The sequence below is a fragment of the Protobothrops mucrosquamatus genome, unplaced genomic scaffold, assembly GCF_001527695.2.
Source record: "Protobothrops mucrosquamatus isolate PMUCROS unplaced genomic scaffold, P.Mucros_1.0 scaffold_292, whole genome shotgun sequence".
Taxonomy (NCBI): Eukaryota; Metazoa; Chordata; class Lepidosauria; order Squamata; family Viperidae; genus Protobothrops; species Protobothrops mucrosquamatus.
In genome coordinates, this window is record NW_015386368.1 from 30,970 (window position 1) to 36,238 (window position 5,269).

The 5,269-nt window shown below is 42.5% G+C and overlaps 1 long non-coding RNA gene across 1 annotated transcript; it reads right to left on the bottom strand.

Annotated features, from left to right (window-relative positions):
• Positions 1 to 31: 31 nt before the first annotated feature.
• On the bottom strand, positions 32 to 4,298 carry LOC107302816. Its single transcript, XR_001549396.1, has 3 exons — positions 4,233 to 4,298; positions 1,579 to 1,805; positions 32 to 103 (listed from the first exon to the last, which is right to left on the bottom strand). It is a non-coding gene; the product is annotated as an uncharacterized LOC107302816 (long non-coding RNA).
• Positions 4,299 to 5,269: the final 971 nt, after the last annotated feature.

Consider the following 5,269-nt stretch of genomic DNA (forward strand, 5'->3'; position numbering starts at 1 on the left):
TTTCTTTTTCAAAATGGAATTGCCGTCACCGCATGACGCCGCTGACGCCGAGAACAAGGCCAATTATTCTTCCAGGCCACATCTTTGGGGCGATCGTAGCAACCTAGAATGGAAAAATGTATGTTAGAAGCTGCAGCTGAATCCTAAGTTGAATCGAGCGTTTCTCCCCCCCCCCCCATGCTTTCTAGCAGGCTCAGAAAAAATGGAATTGGAAAAGGAGGAAATATATTACCTAAAGCGTTTTCAAAAATGAAAGAAGAATTGTGTATTCAAGAAACGTGGAGAGAGAGATACCCAGAAAAACTACAATATACATTCTATTCAAATAGACATAAGTCATGGTCTAGAATTGATATGATATGGACATCTTTCGACTTGAAAATGATGATACAAGAGGTGGAGATAGAAACTAATGTTTGGGCAGATCACAACCCAATAAAAATGACTTGGAAAGGAACCAAGAAAAAAACTTAAGATGGTCCCTGAATAAATCTATATTGAAAGAAAAAGAATTCTTACAACTAGCAACAAAGGAAATGGAATTTAAAAAAAAAAAAGAAACAAGAAAAAAGAAACATCCTTCCAAAATGTATGGGACACGGCCAAAGCATATTTTAGAGGGTTGGCCATAACCCATGCCTCTAAAAAGAATAAAGAAAAGAAATGATTACAGTTAAAGTTGAGAGAAGAACTTAAAAAATTGGAACTAGAGTTACAAATAGACCCACAAAAGAAAGTCCTCAAGAAACAAATGGAGATAATATAAATTAAACCTGCCAGAGATGGATATAATGGCACAACAGATCAAACGGACTAAACAGAATTTTTTTGAAAATGCCAAAAAGGTGGAATTGTTTACGCTTGAAACTAAAGTTTAATTACAAATCTAAAGGAAATATAAATACAGTATTAAAGCAAAAAGAGAGAGAGATAATGGTTGAATATTCAAGCAGCAACATTATTTGAACATAAAGTATTCAAACCTCTTTTTTAAAAAACCATATAACAATATGTAACATATTTATATACAAAATAGCCCAGTCACTAAACAAATGGTTTTAAGTCAAAGGCTGCACCTGTCGACTTATTCCACAGGTTGTTTCTTTTATATTATAATTGGGGGGGGGGAGAAAGACTGCAGCATCAGCTTAATTAAAATATGGCGAGAGATCAAGCGGCCTTAGAGAATTGTGTAAGACGAGTTTAGTTCTTGGCAAACATGCGTCTCATATCACTTAATGATTTCACAAGAAAAAAAAAAAATCTGCAGAAGGTTTTGAGTTAAGAACTTCAGAGCCATCTGTGAAATGTCACAGGGGTGGGGATAGGAAAAACTTGACTTTTAAAATCCTCATCAGGCCCAGAACTAGATCTGGAAAATGATGCAATGGGCTTCAATTTCAGGCTTTCTTGCTGTGCTCATTCAAAAATATCAAAACACAAGTAAGCGCTCACAAAATAACTTCCTGCTCGTTTCTTTCCCTCCCCGTTTTTATTGAAATCGCCTCAGCCTTTGTTCATAATCAAGCACCTCGTGACTTTCCTTCCTCAACAACAACAACCAAGGTATATTCACACCTGCAGTGTTGTATTTTGCTCGTTTTACACTCCATGTTCACTAGCTTTGGTTCCACGGGTTTATATTTCACTCTATTCATGTATTCACAGCTGAAACGGCACAGATCAGAATTACTTCTCCGCAACGAACGATTTTGTTTCTCTTTGTTTTCACCTCCATTTCTTCATTTTTAGGATGGATCGGTGTACAGTCAGAAAAACCAGTGCAGTTAAAAGTCAGAGGGTTCCTGGAATTATAAAAACAACAATAAATCCATTACGTGTTTGATGGGAGCCACGTACCAATTTTTGACAGCATTAAAAAAATAATACAGGATGTCCTCGACTTACAACCATTTAGGGACCGTTCAAAGTTACAACGGCACTGAAAAAAGGGACTCCTCTATTTTCTTTTCTTCATCAAGTATAGATCAAAAAGGACTGTCTTTCTCCAGAAGGGCAACAAGGTATAAAATCCCTTGAATTTGGTGATCCTTTAAAAGATTTCAAGTGGAGTTGGCATTACAGCTCCAAAATATATGCTATTTATCTGATAGGAAGGCAAACTTTTTCTTCGAGTAATGTTAACTCTAGAAGCATCTACCTACCATTCCCAGATAAACAATAATGGATAATTAAAGATTCGTACATTATTTTCATTTTGGGTATTTGCTAAAGAAACCTCTCTGGTGTATCTTCAGGAAAATTGGCTGGGTGTAAAAAAATGTTCTTTTTAAAAAAAAGTAAAATATTTTATTAATTCGCAGTGTGAATTAACGAGAAACGCCCATACTGCTGGTTACATCAGCCTAACCTTTAATTAGCTCCTATACACTGTTAATTTGCTCAATAGCCTTTGAGACATTTGTGGACGAGGAAGAACAGAATTACAAAGAAGAAATTAGTCATAGTCTAATTTTAAAAACAGCGAGAAAGGCTCTTGTATTTTTTACACAATGCTCAGTTCTTTCTTGTCATTTTCTAGGTTGACAATAAGAAACAAGACAAAGTTTCCGAGATTGAAAGTCTAAGCGTGCAGCGTACATTGTAACAATTTTGGACCCCATCCCCTTGAAGCTGTTTTATTTGATATTAACTTAAAACACCTATTTTGAGTTGTTTCTCTCTCTCTCTCTCTCTCTCTCTTGGATGATAGAAAAGTACTAAACAGTAGGGACCAAACACAGACAATTATGTCTTTTTAACAGGATTAAAGGTCACACCACAACCTCATGATCACAAAAGTGTTAACTGCACATGCTTTTAAAAAGAACAGAGCTAACAACAACACATTGTGAATCCTTCATTTGTTGAATCAGTTTTATAGACTTGCTTTAGTCTTCACAGCTCTGAACACCCAGTGTACACTGCAGCAACAGCACCAATTTATAAAATAATTAAATATAAAAATAATCAGTCACCTCGATCAGCAAAAGTTAGTTTAAAAATAATGCATTTGGTCAATGCAATGAAAATAAATGGCCCCCCAAATGATGCCAAGCTTCTTGCCATAGTTGTTAAGTGAACCGCTGCAGTTGTTAAGTTAGTGCTACGGTTGTTAAGTTGAGTCTGGTCTCCCTATTGACTTTTGTCCATCAGATGGTCGCGGAAGACAATCGCATGACTCTGGGACGCTGCGGCCATCGTAAATACGAGTCAGAGCCCAAGTGGGTGAATTTGGACCCCATGTGCCTCAAAGGGTCGTAAGTATGAAAAAAAGGGTCGTAAGTATGAAAAAAGGGTCGTAAGTATGAAAAAAGGGTCGTAAGTATGAAAAAAAGGGTCGTAAGTATGAAAAAAAGGGTCGTAAGTATGAAAAAAAGGGTCGTAAGTATGGAAAAAAGGGTCGTAAGTATGAAAAAAAGGGTCGTAAGTATGGAAAAAAGGGTCGTAAGTATGGAAAAAAGGGTCATAAGTATGAAAAAAGGGTCGTAAGTATGGAAAAAAGGGTCGTAAGTATGGAAAAAAGGGTCGTAAGTATGGAAAAAAGGGTCGTAAGTATGAAAAAAAGCGGTCCTAGGTCACTGTTTTTTCAGTGCCGTCGTAACTTTGAACGGTCACTAAAGCGAACTGTTGTTCAGTCGAGGACCACAGTCTTTTTTCTCCAAAAAAGGGGGGGAAAGAGGGGCGACCCACACCGTAGGACCCACTTCGGGGGATCAACCCGTAAAAAGAAAGAAATATGAATAAAAATAAAAAAGTTTAAAAAAAATAAAATAAAAAAACAATAAAATAAAAAATAAACAAACAATAAAGAAAAAAATAAAAAATAAAGAAAAAAATAAACAAAAAACAATAAAATAGAAAATAAACAAACAATAAAGAAAAAAATAATAAAGAAAAAAAATAAACAAAAAGGGCGGGCTTGTGAGGGGGGAGGGGAGAGAAATCCTGAGGTCAATCCTGAGGCGAAACGGGCCTTTCCTGAGGGGGTTTCCGGAGGGTCTGAGGCGGGATAGGGGCGCCTCGGCCTTTCCCTCAAGGAGGGCGAGGAGGACCCGCGCTTTGGGGCCGCCACGGGGATTGGGAGCCCGGCCGGGTTAGAAGCCAAGCGAGGCGGCGGCGGAGGAGGTCTCCTAGGCCGCCATGGAGGAGGCCTCCTTCCTTCCTTCCCTCCCGCCCTCCCTACCTCAACCGCTCCGGCCATTTCTGCGGGTCGCGGCCTCCCCCCTTACCTCGCCGGCAGGTCCGCCTCCTTCCGCAAGGCGGGCTTGGCCTTGGCGGCGCTTCCCGAGCGAGTCGCGAGAGGAGGAGCAGGAGGCGGAGGAGCAGGAGGCGGAGGAGGCCCGGGCGCCGCCTCCTCCTCTCCCTCCCCGAGAGCCCGGCCTGGCCCTCCTCGCTCGCCCGCTGGCAGGCCTGGCGTAGTCGACGCGCACGCGGCCCTGCCAGGGTGGGAACCCTTCGCTGTTTGGGCTCCGGCCGAGGGCAGGGCGCCCCTGGGAGGGCGGCCTTTCCGTCCGCCGGCGGGGCTGCCGGCGGGAGTTTTTCAGCCCGGATCCGGCAGCCCGTAAAGGAGAGAGGGTGGGAATGAGAGAATGGTTGCCCTGGTGCAGCGTTTCTCAACCTTGACCATTTTAAGGCCTGTGGACTTCAACTCCCAGAATTCCACAGCCAGCGTTGCTGGCTGTGGGAATTCTGGGAGTTGAAGTCCACAGGCCTTAAAATGGTCAAGGTTGAGAAACGCTGCAAGTCTGGGGGCTTCCTTGCGGACGTTTCGTGACCCAACAAGGGAACGTCGTCAGTGTTAGGAGGAGAGGGAGTTTGAGAAGGAAGAGAAGTTTGAGCAGGATGAGTTGGAGGAGGAAGAGGGTGCTGGTGACGTCCTTTCTGCTCTCTGAGCTTGGTTGTTTCCTGATAGACGTTTCATGACCCAACTAGGGAACTTCATCAGTGCTAGAAGGGAGTGGAAGTTTGCAGGGAGGAGGAGGAGAACGGTGACGGTGGGGTCCTTGATGGTCTCTGCAGATGTTTCACTACCCAACTAGGAAACATCATCAGTGCTAGAAGGGAGAAGGGAGGAGGACTGGGGGGTTCTTGATGGTCTCTGCAGATGTTTCACTACCCAACTAGGAAACATCATCAGTGCTAGAAGGGAGAAGGGAGGAGGACTGGGGGGTCCTTGATGGTCTCTACAGATGTTTCATTACCCAGCTAGGAAACATCATCAGTGCTAGAAGGGAGAAGGGAGGAGGATGAGGACTGGGGGGGGGGG